The sequence below is a fragment of the Castor canadensis genome, chromosome 6, assembly GCF_047511655.1.
Source record: "Castor canadensis chromosome 6, mCasCan1.hap1v2, whole genome shotgun sequence".
Taxonomy (NCBI): Eukaryota; Metazoa; Chordata; class Mammalia; order Rodentia; family Castoridae; genus Castor; species Castor canadensis.
Genome location: NC_133391.1, coordinates 74609937 through 74626146, shown reverse-complemented (window position 1 = coordinate 74626146; position 16210 = coordinate 74609937). Strand labels below are relative to the sequence as shown.

At 34.0% G+C, this 16210-nt stretch overlaps 1 long non-coding RNA gene across 1 annotated transcript in view; it reads left to right on the top strand.

Moving 5' to 3' along the window:
* LOC141423894 (uncharacterized) overlaps positions 1 to 10896 on the top strand; it is a 36184-nt gene extending 25288 nt beyond the window's left edge. The window contains exons 4-6 of the long non-coding RNA XR_012448657.1: positions 2614 to 2674; positions 6477 to 6548; positions 10843 to 10896. This is a non-coding gene — a long non-coding RNA (uncharacterized lncRNA). The remainder of the gene's footprint in view (positions 1 to 2613; positions 2675 to 6476; positions 6549 to 10842) is intronic.
* Positions 10897 to 16210: the final 5314 nt, after the last annotated feature.

The window sequence follows — 16210 nt, the reverse complement described above, 5'->3', positions numbered from 1 at the left end:
GTTGTGGTTGCTCCTGAAAGGAATGCTTCAGTAATGAATAATAGAAATTCAACTTGGAGTAACTTAAGAAAATAGTGATGGAGTTTTATCACAAATAAGCACAATGCAGATAAAAACAGTTAAGGACGACATAATTAATTTTTCTCACCTTTCTTTTCAAAATATTTTATATCTTCTCTGTAGTTTTGGTTACTCACCCATATTATCTCTGTTCAAAAATATGATTTTTCTTGTTATTAAAATTTAGTTTCAAATACTAAGCAAGTGACTGCCTATAGAGAGCTGTGTTAGACTTAAGCCTTTCAAAATATGTTTGCCTATCTAAAACACAGCATTATAGGTTGTTTCAGATTGCAGGGGCTTTTTTTGACAAAAGCAATAATAGAACTATTAAATCCATAAATCAAAGAGTGCATATAATGGAAAAGGGTCCCATAAATGCTTAAATTTATCAACTCAAAACAATTTTCAAGTGTCCTTTTATTTATCAACTTTTTAGTTGTTTATTCATTTATTCATATGTGCATACGTTGTTTGGACCATCTCTCCCCACTGCCACGGCCCCTCCCCCTCCTTCCACCCTCTTGCTTCCAGGCAGAACCTGTTCTCCCCTCTTCTCTAATTTTGTTGAAGAGAAGACATAAGCAATAATAAGAAAGACATAGTGTTTTTGCTAGCTTGAGATAAAAATAACTATACAGAGAGATTCCTAGCATTGCTTCCAGGCACACGTGTATTACAGCCCGAACTGGTTTATCTCTACCAGACTCTTCACTACTTCCCAGTCACCTTCCCATAGTGACCTCTGTCAATTTAAGATTACTTTAATATGTCCTCTACAGTGGGCACATCAAACACTTTCAAGTTTAAGGTTTCCTTCCCTTTTGCTATTCCTCCTGTATGTGTCATCTCCTTAGCGTGTGACCCATGTCATATAATATTAATGCAATAGTTTTAGGTTTAAAGTCCGCATATGAGGGAGAACATAGGAATTTTAGCCTTCTGAGCCTGGCTAACTTCGTTTAAGATGATGTTCTGCAGTTCCATCCATTTACTTGCAAATGACAAGATTTCATTCTTCTTCAGGGCAGAGTAAAATTCCATTGTGTATAAATACCACATTTTCTTAATCCATTCATCAGTACTGGGGCATCTTGGCTGTTTCCATAACTTGGCTATTGTGAATAGTGCTGCAATAAACATGGGTGTGCAGGTGCCTATGGAGTAACCTGAATTACATTCCTTTGGGTATAGGAGTGGGATTGCTGGATTATATGGCAGATCTATATTTAGGTTTTGTGTGTGTGTGTGTGTGTGTGCATGTGTTGTGTATTTTCTTTTTTTGTTTATTTTTTAATTATTAATTTGTTCACATGTCCATATATTGTTTGGGTCATATGTCACCCCTGCTCCCTTCCCCCTCCATCTCCCCCCTTCCCCCCCCACTTCCAAGCAGAACCCGTTCTGCCCTTATCTCTAATTTTGTTGAAGAGAAGACATAAGCATAATAAGGTAGACAAAACATTTTTGCTAGTTGAGTTAAGGATAGCTATACAGAAATGTTCCTAGCATTGCTTTCTTGTACATCTGTGTTACAACCCATGTTGATTCATCGCTAACTGATCTTTACACTGGTTACTGATCCCCTTCTCATGTTAACCTCTGTCACTTTAAGGTTTCTGTATTAGTTCCTCTGGAGTGGGGACATCAAATGCTTTCATGTTTTGGGCTTTCTACCTATTCCTATATCTCCTGTATGTGCTCTCCCCTTGTCATGTGATCCAAGTCGAACCACATTGCTGCATTTGCCCTAGATTTAAAGTCCACATATGAGGGAGAACATACGATTTTTGATCTTCTGAGCCTGGCAAATCTCGCTTGGAATGATGTTCTTCAGTTCCATCCATTTACCTGCAAATGATAAGATTTCATTCATCTTCATGGCTGAGTACAATTCCGTTGTGTACAAGTACCACGTTTTCTTGATCCTTTCATCAGTAGTGGGGCATCTTGGTTCTTTCCATAGTTTGGCTATTGTGAATAGAGCTGCAATAAAGATAGGTGTGCAGGTGCCTCTGGAGTAACCTGTGTTGCATTTCTTTGGGTATATCCCCAGGAGTGGGATTGCTGGATCATATAACATGTCTATGTTTAGATTTTTAAGAATCCCCCAAATTGTTTTCCATAGTGGTTGCACCAGCTTGCATTCCCACCAGCAGTGTATGAGGGTTCCTTTTTCCCTGTGTCCTCAGCAACATTTGTTGGTGGTGTTTTTGATGCTCCTATTCTAACAAGAATGAGGTGGAATTGTAGTGTGGTTTTTATTTATCAAATTTTTGACATATCAAGTTACATTTTTTTTAAATTGTTGTACTGAGTGGCGGTACATTGTAGCATTCACCGAGGTTCTTACACTGTATCAAATACAACATACTTGAATTTACCCCATCCACTGCTCTCTTTTATTATTCTGTAAACAAGTCTGGTGAGATTCAGTTTTCTGGGTTCAGTTTGGTCTTTATGACTTTTCAGGATTTCAAGATCAATTTTATGACTGGGTTTATGTGTCAAGTGGAATCAAGTGAGTTTTGCTTTTTTTTTTTTTTTTTTCAGGATTCTATGTATTGCAATCATGACTTCCTTCCAAAGATGGCTTTAGGGCTGGTCAATATAGGTAAGTTCCCAGAACAAAGGAATATCTAATTTTCACTGCTGATTTGAACATGTTACCAAAAATCAGTACTCTATTTTAGTTAAATAGAATTTTCCTATATTTCATTCAATACTTTTGAAATAAAAATCTAAATTTGGGTGAATTCTGATAAAACTTCTGCCATTAATTTATTTCATATTTCAGGACTTCTAAATTTCTCTGTGCAAATCCAGTGGGCAGATTTTGTTGCACAATCCAACATATATTTCCAGCTCTATTTCTTTATTATCTGTATATGTAACCTATAAAAGATTAAGCTTTTTCAGCCTACTGTGGGTGCATTGGACATAGTTTTATCAAGAAACTTAAGTGGATGTCTTGTGGGAGTGCAGAAATCACCTTCTGAGGAAATTAGTTTTATGAAAAAGACAGTTATTGCTTATACTACATCTTTTTTCCTATCCTCTCTCGTCTTCTTGGCTCAAATGCAAAGGTGGGTAATGCAAAGGCAAATATCCTGAGACTATGAAAATAAAAAAAGCAGCAGGCTAAATGTTAAATAAAAAGATAGAAAGAACTCTGGCCTCTGAACCTTTGGCCATTGAACCACAGAGCCACAGCCAGGATCTATGCATGTCCAGACTCCTTGGTACATAAGAAAAAACTCTTTTGCTATTTTCTTAACTCACTTCCAGTTGGATTTCTGTTACTCTGAGCTAAGTACCTAATGCTTTCAGTTACATGATTTAAGTAACAATAACAACATACTAACATTAGTAAAATAGACTAATTTACATAGTGTTTGCTACTATAATATAGCAAGGATCTAAGTGCTTTCAGGTTATTAACTTATTTAATCTTCTTAACAACCCTATAGAATAGCTATTCATGTTATTATGATCATTTTCCATCAGAAAAAACAAAGTGAACAATGCTGAAGATCACATGGTTAGAATTTGGCAATAAAATATATTCACTCCAAACAATGGTGTCAGGGTCTGGGGTAGAGATCTACAAAGAGGGTTTTTCAAATTACCCTGAGAGATTCACTCATTTCCCCAGTGTACACAGGGCAATGGTGTCAACATAGCAGAAAAGTCAAGAACATGAACTATAAAATCAGATAGATCTTGCTTTACATCTAAACTCTGTCCCATATTAGACACCTGATCACATAAGGCCAATTTTTTTTATTTGGAGAAAAAAAAAGAAAATATCCTCAAGTATCTACCAATGTGTTCATGAATCAAAATAGCCTATCATCATATCACCACCATGGCTAAACTCTTATTGCATGCAAAGTATAACAAAGAGCTACACCTTTGATGTGAAAACAATGTCATTTCACCCTTAAGAAGTAGGTGCCATTATGTAACTCTCTTAAGAATGTAGCAAGTTCATACTCAAGTGTGACTGATTCTTAAATTCATGTTTTTAAAGATTTATTGTTATTATTTAATTTAATTACGGAGTACAGTGTGATAATTTGATACATATAGATGCAATGTGCAATTGTTAATTTAGCATAGTTAGAATTTTCCACTTCCTTAACATTTTGATTTACATGTAATAACAATACATATTCATGAAGTACAATATGATATTTTGGTACATGTTCACAGTATATACTGACATCATGGTAATTAATGTTTCCATTCCCTTATCACTACTTTATATTTTAACCCTTTGGGTTCCTCTTTTCTAATTGTTCATAAATTGTATAATAGGTTATTGTGAGCTGGAGTCTCCCTGCTGTGGTATAGAATACTAAAACTTATAATTTCTATCTAGCTGTATTTTGGTACCCATTATCCTTCATGTTTTAATTACCATGCTTTCTGTCTTCAGGATACACAGGAACATAAATAATAACCAATCTTTGTATTCCTTGAGGAGAGTCTTAGAGGGAAGCCATACGTAAACAGTATTTTCAACACTATACTAAACCAATACAGAAGGATTAGGGGTAATATCATTTTGATGTAGAATGTGTCCTGATCTCATATTTTGCCAAGAGGAGATCATAATTGCCATACGTGTCTGGGTGTCGCTTTTTGGAGCAGAGTAGCATGAAAGGGGACATGCAGGCTGGCATTGGGAGAAGGAGGATGGAGACCTCTTCTCCAAACTGACTCCTTCGTACCATTTGAGATCTGAAGTCAAACCAGTTGTGTCCTTGAAGAAAACAAAGGAAGAATTAGAACCATTAATATTAAAGATTTTACCAGGGACATATGTTACCCTTTTCAGAACTCTGAAATGAGTATTGTTCAAGTGATTTAAATTCCCTAAAAGATCATTCTACTGTGTTATTTCAAGACTAATGAGCTGAATGTGAACAGTGGAGCAATGGAAAGAAGAAAAAAATTACATTTGAAGCCTGCTGTCCTGAATTTTAGTCCCAGTCCCTTCAGCTAAAAAGTGACAATTGTTAGCTATCTTTTACTATGCCACATAACTCAGATCATGATGCTTTCATGTCATTCAACTGTGCAATTCAGTCATGGGATAGCAGATTCTACTTATGAAATTTCACAACTACTTTTTAAATCACTTGGCAATTTGGAGCATTTTAGAAAAATAAAATTGAACATTATGCTCGGGGAAAATATTAATAGGAGACTGTGGAACAATCTGTCTTCGCATAACAATTTGGGAGCATATGGTAATACATTCTAACAAAAGGCCACAGTCAAGGTTGAAACAGCCTTTGTGCAAAGGGCCAGGCAGTAACTCATGGCATTGATTACATAAAATGCAGTTGCAGGCTTCTTTTGTGACTTACTGTTTTGTAGGTCCATGCAGGGCAGGTAATAAGGAAAACTACATATATGCTTAAGGTTTACAAGGAAAATCATATATTGCTTGATAATCTATTTACTCATTTTGTTAATTCCTTTCTTATCATCTTACCCTATAAGAGGTAACATTTAGCGACTGATGGCTTGGGATTTGAAAACCTTCTTATCAAACCAATTCATGCATTGTCAAAGGAAGTTAAGCACTGATTTGGAGTCATTTTCTCATTCTGGTATTGGGAATAGTAGTTAACTCTGTATAGAAACTGTTAAAGTTATTATTAAAAATTGTCATGGAACTCTTATGTTTTTATAAACATGTATACATAATTTAATCATTACATAAGAAGACTTAAGTCCACCAACGAAGGTGTAATTGAACAAATGTACTATGCCAAACAATGTCAAAATTGTATACAAGATATAGATTTTAACAATCAGAATCTCACAGCTAAATTAGCTGCAAATCTTTTTTTTCCTCTCATATTTTGTTATTGGAAACATTTCAAAATACATTGGTTTACTTTCAACTTTAGTAAGAAAGATAAATTGAAAATAATTCCATTATTCCTTGATGAGTGATTTCATTGGCTTACATTTATTATTTACATTTGATCATTTATTTATGCCTAAATCCAACAAATACTTATCAAGCATTAACTGCATTTGAGGCATTATAAAAGAATGTAAAACAGAATTGAGATGAGTATGTCTTCTAGTGTAACTTACAGTTCCAGTGAGTAACTTACAATACAGTATACCCAGGATTATGTTAGTGAAACTGTAGGGTGCTTAAGAATTTGTGGGAGAAACCAAATACAAATTTTGATCATCAGAGAAGACTTCCTGACAGAAGGTGTTTAAAATGAGATCAGAACTAGTTATGCAGGGCCAGAAGCATGAAGGAATGTTCTCAACAGAAAGAACAGTCAGAATTTCAGAAGGTATGTGGGAGAGAGAGGAGAAAGGTGAATCTGGTTTCCAGTACTAAAATATGTTTGTATGAATTGATTGCTGATTTCTAGGTAGGCAAGAAAATTAAGAAGACTAGAGGAGAATCATGAAGCCAGAGACTACAGGGCTTTATAAATCATGGGGTAAGTTTAGACATGATCCATAGGTAAGATAAAGATCCTCTGAAGGATTTAAAACAGACGAATGGCATGACTTGATTTTTTTAATATTCCTACCTTAGGTGTACAAGGATGAAGATTTGAGATCTAAAAGATTTGAAGCATGGATGTATTACAGAATATCCCCAACAAAATTAATGTATTTTTTAAAATAATTGATTTCTATTTCATTTTAATGACTTTCTTCACCTCAATCTAAATTTAGTGCCATATTAATTTGAGAAATAGAAGACTTACTCTTTGTCACTTGCTAATGAAAACTACAGCTGAGTTAGATGAAAGAAAATTTCATCTCAAACTCAATACATAATAATTTAAATACATAAGAGTGGAATAGACAATATTAGGAAGTGAGTTAAGATGACTAGGGATAAAATTGTTACAGAGAGACCACTGTGTTCCAAGTAGTTAGACTAAATGATGTCTAGAATTTGTTCTGATTCTCAACTTATTTCAACGTTCCTCTTGGTTGAATAAGAGTCTTGATTAACCGAAGTTCGAGTACTATTCCTGATCATTGGATTGTCTAAACATGGTCCAAAAAGGTTCCACTGTGATATTTGCAACGTGCGTGTAATCTACTTTGATCAAATTCACCCCACCTGTATTACTCTTTTTTAACTTCTCTCTCTTCTCCCCCTCCTTTTAAGAGATTTTCATGGAGTGCATTATGCTATTTTCATATTATTTATTTTACAAATCCCTCGTTAAAATAAATGTCATGATATGTCACAACATAAATAGATATAAACTTGTATTTTATTCATTTAGATATAGATATATTCTAGATAACTTATGATTGGTTTTGCATTTCTCCTAGTTTTTGCTTTCTATCTATTCTAGTATTTTGGCAACTAAAATAAAGTTTAAGTAATAATAAGTTTTAAATTAATAATATGTTTTAAAGCAATAAGTGTTGTGTGTTTTTTTCCTGAGGCATATAAAATGAGTTTGAAAAGTTGAGTCTTAACTTAGAATAAAATTAATCAATTTTTTGGACTATAAGTTTAGTAAAAAATAGAATTAAAAATCATTTCCATTCTTTCTTGGTAGATGTGGATGGTATTTCTAAATGTTAAGATCCTTTATTTCTTACTATAAGACATGGGATGAAATGAGTTAAGAAATGAATTATTTGTCACTGCCCTGAGTTTTTATATATGTTGATGCCAGGCACAAAGATTGCTGCATGTCTGCAGGTAGTTTTACCTTTCAGAACTGCTGATTCATTTTGAAAATATCTTATAGGAATAAAATGAGCATCATTACTCAAAGTCATAATAATTCAGGACATACCATTTCCAAAGACCTCATTATACACATTTGGGCATGGTAGTGCTTATTCAGTTAACTAGTTTCACAACCAGGGCACTCTGTTCTCTTTTTCTGCCTCTCCAAATGAGTTCACATATGACTAAATTAACAAATCACTAGAGATACATGGTTGATGTAACAATCTTGAACATTTTCTGTCAGCTAAAAGGTAGGCATGGGGAACAAAACCTTAGCAATCTCTGAGTTGTGAGTCATATTTAGGACTTCAGTCTTGTTTCAGTACTCCTTTTCAGTAGTTTCAAATTCACTGTGTATAACTGGAATGTTACTTCTCATAAATCAGAATCAAGGATAGCATTCTTTTTTTCCTCTCCTTTTATTTTATAGTTTTTATACTTACTTACATATGTATACATTGTTTGTGCCATCTCCCCCCCAAGCTCCACCTCCAGGCAAAATCTGCTCCTCCCTCTTCTCCGATTTTGTTGAACAGAAAACATAAGACATAATAAGAAAGACATACTGTTTTTGCTAGTTAGGGATAAAGATAGCTATACATAGAGATTCCTAGTGCTACTTCCATGCACTTGTGTATTGTTGGTTCATTTCTACCAGACCCTTTCACCACTTCCTGGTCCCCTTCCCATAGTGGTCTCTGCCAATTTAAGATTACTTATTGTCTCCTCAACAGGGAGCACATCACCCACATTCAAGTTTTGGGTTTCCTTTCCTTTCCCTATTTCTCTCGTGTGTGTTCTCCTCTTAGTGTGTAACCCATGTTCAATAATATTACTGCATTTGTTTTGGGTCTATAATCCACATATGAGGGAAAACATACAATTTTTGGCCTTCTGAACATGGCTAACTTTGCTTAAGATGACGTTCTCTAGTTCTATCCATTTACTTGTGAATGACAAAATTTCATTCTTTGTGGCTGAGTAAAATTCCATTGTGTATAAATATCACATTTTCTTGATCCATTTGTGGGTTCTGGGGCATCTTGGCTATTTCTATAGCTTGGCTATTGTAAATAGTGCTACAATAAACATGGGTGTGCAGGTGCTTTTATAATAACTTGAATTGCATTCCTTTTGGTATATCCCTAGGAGTGGTATTGCTGGATCATATGGCAGATCTATGTTCAGTTTTTTAAGGAGCCTCCATAATGTTTTCCAAAGTGGTTGCACTAACTTACATTCCCACCAACTATGTATGAGTGTTCCTTTTTCCCCCATATCCTTGCCAGCAAACATTCTATCTTAATCATTCTACATAAATTTATTTGAAAAACATTCTTACAACCTCAAAAAGTATTTAGCATATTTTCTCATGTCTTTTTCATTTTGGACTTGAGAACAATAATTACATAGGTTACTAGCCTATCTAATTTATAAGGTTTTAGGATTAACTATAGTTAATTGCTTCTAATGTAACTCATTCTAATGTTAAAACATAAGATAGCTCTCATATCATGCTCGAAGAAAAAATTACATTTATAATAATTCATATTTCAGAGAAATTTTTGCTTTTGAACAAAGTAATATTTTCTATATTTTCTTTTAGTTATTAAAATGGAGCTAGAAGAATGATCATAGAGAAAAATAATAATTTAAAGTTTTATAAACCATAACGTCATTGATTACCTTCACATGCTGATATTCTTCACTAATGGGAAAACAGCTCCTCAGTTACCTGAAATTTATTAAGAGAAATTTACTATCTTACTTATGCCTTGCTAATAAACAGTAAATTTTGCTCCTCTATTGTCTGTCCCCTATTTCTTGTCCCAAAATAAGGAGGAGAAATCATAAAAACACATAATTTGAGATAATGAGTTTCTGTTGTGAAAGATCTAGCTTAAGATTATGGGAAATATAAAGAAAGACACTTCTACATTTACTTGCTGTTATCTAACAAAATCTTGGGGGTTTTTTCAGTATTTTATATACTCACATACATATCTCATGTCAAAGGAACTTGGATACAACATCTAAGATCTAGGGATCAGCTTGATTGCTTAGGGCAATGATCCTCTTTGATGATGATTGGCTCTGTAATAGGAATTCACACCAATGAGTTATAAGGAGAAGATTTGGGGGGATTCATATCAAGGCCTTCCTTGCTTTCCTAGGAGAACATTGAGAAAAATCCTTGTATTGGTTTGGGTAACAAAGGTTTACATATATTTCACATCAATTTTCATCAAAAGTAAGATGAGTGTTTTCCTCTGTGCTATCCTCAACTGATGACATAGGCCACTATTTAGAACATTGCTCATCCTCAAAGCAGAGGAAAGTGGACTTTAATATCCTTACCCACAAGAGACTCATATGAGTTCCATTCACATTTCACTAACAAAAGTGTGTCTTATGACCACATCTACTTTCAAAAGAATAAGGCTATGCAAATCTATATGTACCATGACAGAAGCCAAAAACATTTTCTGGTTTAATATTAATAATTTTACACTCCTCTTTTGATCATCGTCTGTTGTCTTGCCAAAAGAAAGTGGGAAGCTATCATAAAAAAGAAGGCATTGTTAAGAGATGAACAGGAAAATTGATGAAGAAATTACAGGCTCATTCAGTCTTGGAACCATCCTATCTCTTAATTTCTTGGTTTTTGAGCTGATGAATTTTCACAGTGTTTAAGCTTGTCTCAGTTGAGTTTTCTGTAACTTGCAGCCAAAATTACCTTTCTAATACATATTTAGTATCAAAATTTTTGAGTAAGTATCACCTGCCAATGTCCATTCTAAAGAGAGAAGATACTATGGTTTATGATTCAAGCCAAAAATTTGTCCTTGGAATCTTATATTCTAAGGAGATTTACATTGGAATCTCTGAGTAGTAAAAAGTAAATAGATGCCTTGCCCACATGTAATGTACAATTAAGTTATGCCTCACTAGATCATGCCTTTTTGTATGTTATATATAAAATCCCTGGAAATATACATAGGTAAGCTTTCTGTATTTCATTACAGGGAGTCTGTAGAAAAGCAGATGCCTGCTCTTCATTTCTTGGCTTTGGACTCTGGTATGTATAAGGAGAGGACCGTTAGCTATCTCTTCAAATTTTACTTTCTTTGTTACAGAGAAGTGACAATATTCTATGGACACTTATGCAATGTTACAAGCTTTACCTAGGGTGTATTTTTTGATCCATTCTGAATTATATTTTATAACTCTAAAAGTTGTTGTTTTTGTTTTTTAAGACCATAGAAAATCAGTACTGTGAGTTTTGTAGGTAATAAGGATAGAGGGAGTCAGGAAATAGATCTGAGCAATGGGGCAATGAATCCATACCATTTGGCAGGTCCTACAAAACAAACGTCTACAGATTCTAAGTCTGATAAATTTACTTCACTATTGATAGCCAGTAGTCAGCTTCACTAAATAAAACAGCATCTCAGAAACAGAACTCACTAATCTATCTATACATGAGAACTGGATAGCTCTGGACTTAACAGAGATATGACCCACCTGCTCCTTTTTTGTTTTATCCATTTTGAATTGGACCTGGAGGTGTGGCTCAAGCAGTAGAGTGCCTGCCTAGCAAGTGTGAAGCCCTGAGTTCAACCCCTAGTATTGCAGAAAGGAAGGAAGAAAGGAAGGGAGGAAAGGAGGAAGGAAGAGAGGATGAAAGAAAGAGAACCCTAATGATGGTTTCTAAAATCATTCCACTGTTATTCATGTACCAATATTAACAAAACACTGCTTCAATCTTTGATGCAAAGGCACCACTTAAATTTGGCAATGCTAGGCCCTGTAGTAGGTCACTCAACTTATTCAAAATGATTTTTTGCCAAACATTTTCATATCTGTTTGTCCATATAGACTCATGTCATAATTTCCTCCACTAAGTGTTCTTTTAACTCCATTTCATGAAATATTAAAGGAGTTCATGCCTCTTGTAATATCACTTTACTATCCACTACTAGCCTCTACTTTATTTTATCATGAATATTTTGATGTTTTAATAATTTGCCTATTTACATATCTCATTTCCCAAAATATTACAAACTCCTTAAGGGTATAGATTAGGTATGCCTTGATTGATTTCCACAACATTTGTTGAGACAGAATTTAAAGTCTTGACAAATAAGTTGCAAGTGTGAAAGACAAGAAAAGCCCAATGTAATAATGATATACAGAGGAGAAACAGGAAAACATAAAAATATTGCCAGAAATGGGGCTTAAAATTCAAACCATGATGGTTTGTTCTAAGAATTCCAAATCTGTTTCAGCCATTATTTTGTCTCTCATTGATCAGTAGTAGCTGCCAAAGGATATGTTGAAAGGACTATTCATGCTACTTTTCATGGTAATTGTGTGGCATCTGATTGGCTGGCTCTGTGATGGGAACAGAAAGGGAGACATATAACACTTGATTTGTCATTAATGACCTACATTTTTGCTTATAGGTGAATGAAATTTTCATCTACACTTTTGACAAGAGGGAAAAATAGTCAGCTGCACAGTTGCAAGGGCCCACAAAATAAAAACACACATAATTGTTCAGAGGAAAGACAGGTTTTCTTGGAAGTAAATAAGATGGACTCTTTTCTGACACTTATCATAAAGTGGACATTTTGTTATAGTGACTATCATATATGACACATTCTAAACAGATATATAATTACAAGATTCAGATTGTCATTGTTTACACTGATTTTAAATCATGGCCAGGGGAACTATATCTAGTATAATTTATCAAAAGTAATCCTGGGTATGACCAATATTATGTAACCTATGTATGCCATTCTCTACCCATCTAGTAAATTAGAAAAATATGCAGAAGAATAGGCAAGCCAAATTCCTTTAGTTTTCTATGAAAACTTTTCCCAAGATAATCTTTTGATGCATAATATTTTGATTCATAAAATATTAAACTAAATATTTAGATACAACAAGTTTAATGTTATAGTCAGTGATAACAGAAACAGTACCTAAAATTCAGTTGTTCTATATGCACAGGTAATCATGGAAAATATTGATGCTATTAATTACAATAACTTGTATTACTCAGGCTTTCCAGAAAAACAGGATCAACAGAGTATTGCTTCATGCAGTTTTAGAAACTGAAAAGGCCCACAGTCTTCCATCTTCAAGCTGGAGATACAGGAAAGTCTCAGTCCAAATGCTTGAGAATACAAGTGTAGTTCTTTGTGAGCACAAAATACCAAAAAGAGACCTCTCAGATGTTTAAGAAGAGGAGACAATGGCTGTCTCAACTCAAACCGATCACAGAAAGGAAATTCACTCTTCCTTTACCTTTCTGTCCTATTCAGGCCCTCAATGGATTTTATGAAACCTGCCCACGTTGAGGAAGATCATCTGCTATGTTTAATTCACCATTTAAAGTGATAATCTCTTCAGGAAACAGTGTCAGACACACCTGGAAATAATGTTTTGCCAGATATCTGGGCATCACTTAATCCAGGCAAATTGATACATAAAAATAACCATAATAAAATTAATAACTATAATCATAAATATTATCTCTGATGTTTATTGAACATACTCTTTTGTATAGATTCTGCTCAACCTTTTATCTATATTAGATTTCATTTAATTGAAAACCCTTAGTGAAGTAGTTTTATTTTTTATTTCTAAAAGAGAAAATTATTAGTTGTAAAGATTAAAGAACTTGTTGAATCTCATGTGTGAAGTAGGGTGAGAAGAAATGCAGCATCAAACATTTTAAGTCCATGGTTCAGAATTTTAGTATTATTGATTTTATCATAAATAAGTTTCAGAAAACTGATAGAGAAGTACAATTGCCACTACCTTGAAAAATATTACTTGCCTAGAATTTCGAATTGCTTTAAAAGAGTTATCCAACTTCAATGGTGAATGTGTTCATTATTCTGTTCCATCTCCATATTCCCAAAACCAAAACTAAAAACAGAACCAAAACCAATTAACTACTGAGTAAGTAAATGAAATAGAGAAGGAAATTTTTGAGATCCACTCTTGTCCAGAAAGAGAGATTGGCTGTTATTTTTCATTTATAATAAATTAATTCTATATCATAATTGCCCAGTTTCTAAGATATTTTCCAAAATGGGTGATGTATTTTGTCCTATACTAGCTTAAAAAATAATTGTGTCAGTATGCTATTTTTGCATTAAATTTTTTGGACAATCTATCTCCTTCATTGGAGTATAAGGGGGTTCATTAAGAACGGGAAGAATTTCACACATGGCAGTTTCATAAGGAGCACCAATTGCCTGATTTTTCTCTTTACTTAACACTGGGGCACATACAGAATGAATGCCAGCATTAATTTTTATTAATGTATTTTTATCCTTCATAGATTATACAGCTGATTCAACCTGGTCTAAAATGAGCCCATTTTTACTTTATCACTAGGTTTTTAACCAGAGAATCCAGTAAAGATTCTAGGAATAAAAAATTAAAATTTATTTCAAATAAGTTCACTAGTTAAAAAAAGGGATAAAAAGACTATTTACATGTAGTTGAGCTAAATTCAAGACAAAAAGTTGATTCATGTGAAGCTAGGAGACTAACCCTGGTCTCTGAGGAGGGCATTGTGACTACCAAACAGTGTCCTAACACTGTTCCTCTGTGCCACCTTCAGAGACCTGATCATAGTTTTTCCCCACTGTGGATGGACCCAGCTAATAGTTTTTATTTCTCAATACTTTACTTGATTTTTTACATGAATATTTCAATGGTCATTTAATCTTTGCATTTTTTATTACTCATTTCCCTTTCTTCTTGCTAGCAGAACTATTAATTTGCTGGGCAAGCACATGAGTGGAATTGATTTCACTCCTAGTGCCATGATTTGACCTAGCTTACTTAAGTTAGTCAACTTATGTTACCTTTTGGGCCACAGCCATATATTCAGACATGAACACAAGACCCAAAATAGGTCATTCAAAATTATTTAGATTCAATTAAAGTCACTTAAGTTAAACTATAAGGAAATAGATTTTTTTCCTTCCCCATATGAACTTGCACAAAGAAGTGTGGTATTGCTGATTTGCTGGTAACTATCTTGAGATCATATACATAGAGCCTCAGTGGGAGAGAAGGAAATTCTAAGACAGGAGAGGAGCAAGAACCTGTGAAAGAGAATGAAAGAAAAGGGATTTGGGTTCATATTATGTGAATTTCAAAATTAAAACCACATGACAAGGGGAGAGCACAGAGGAACTAATATAGAAACCTTAAAATGACAGAGGTCAACGTGAGAAGGGGATCGATCAGGAACCAGTGTAAAGATCAGTTAGAGATGAATCAACCTGGGTTGTAACACATTTGTACATGAAAGCAATGCTAAGAATCTCTCTGTACAGCTATCCTTAACTCAACTAGAAAATGCTTTGTCTTCCTCATTATGCTTATATCTTCTCTTCAGTAAAATTAGAGATAAGGGCAGAACAGGTTCTGCCTGGAAGTGAGAGGGGAGGGGAGAAAACAGTAGGGGAGGGGAGAAAACAGTGGGGGAGGGGAGGGGGGAGAAATGACCCAAACAATGTACACACGTGAATCAATGGCTAACAATAATAAAAAAAAAACACATTGAAGCTATTTAACCCCTAAAATTTTTAGCAACTTAAAAATATGTTTGTGTATGTTATATGTATGCGTCTTGGAAAATTGAGCCCCAAACCCCACTTAATGAAAATTCATAGGTTTTATTTTAAGCCTTCTTAGTTTGAATTTTAAAAATCAATATAGTAGATAGTACTTCAGTCCTGTTTATACTTGAATATGAAGATAAACTAATTTTATTTTAAACTACATATCCATGATGCTGCAATCTGTTGCCTTTTTCTAGTTTTTCTGAAAAATCATTTAAACCCTTATTAATATTCACTAGCAATTCAAAAATAGAATGTCAGAGTGTTTGAATAGTCAACTCTATTAAGTTGTCCCTCAAATTTTCTATCAAGTTATAAAATGAGGCTTTTAAGTTCTTCTCTTTCGTCTGTGACCTGGTTAGAAAGATATTCACAAATGATAAAATGGAATTCTATGCACAAATACACAAATTAGTCTAATTTGATGTGAAATGAAAGTGCCTAAGAAAGTAAGACATGAATGAAATACAGGAAAGTTGGTTGCTATAACCAGGACTTTGCCATGCTCAGGAATTTATAATTATATTAGCTTCATCTACACATGAAAAAGAAATCATCCTGGTTAATTCAATATGTTCAATATATTCCTGTGTCAATTTTGTAAATTTTTGATTACATGGCAAAGACAAAGACTTTCAAAAAGTAAAATAAAAATAAATTCAGATATGGCTGATGGAATTTATTATTTGCACATTTCACACACATACCAGTCAGCTGCATAAAATGGAGCATAACT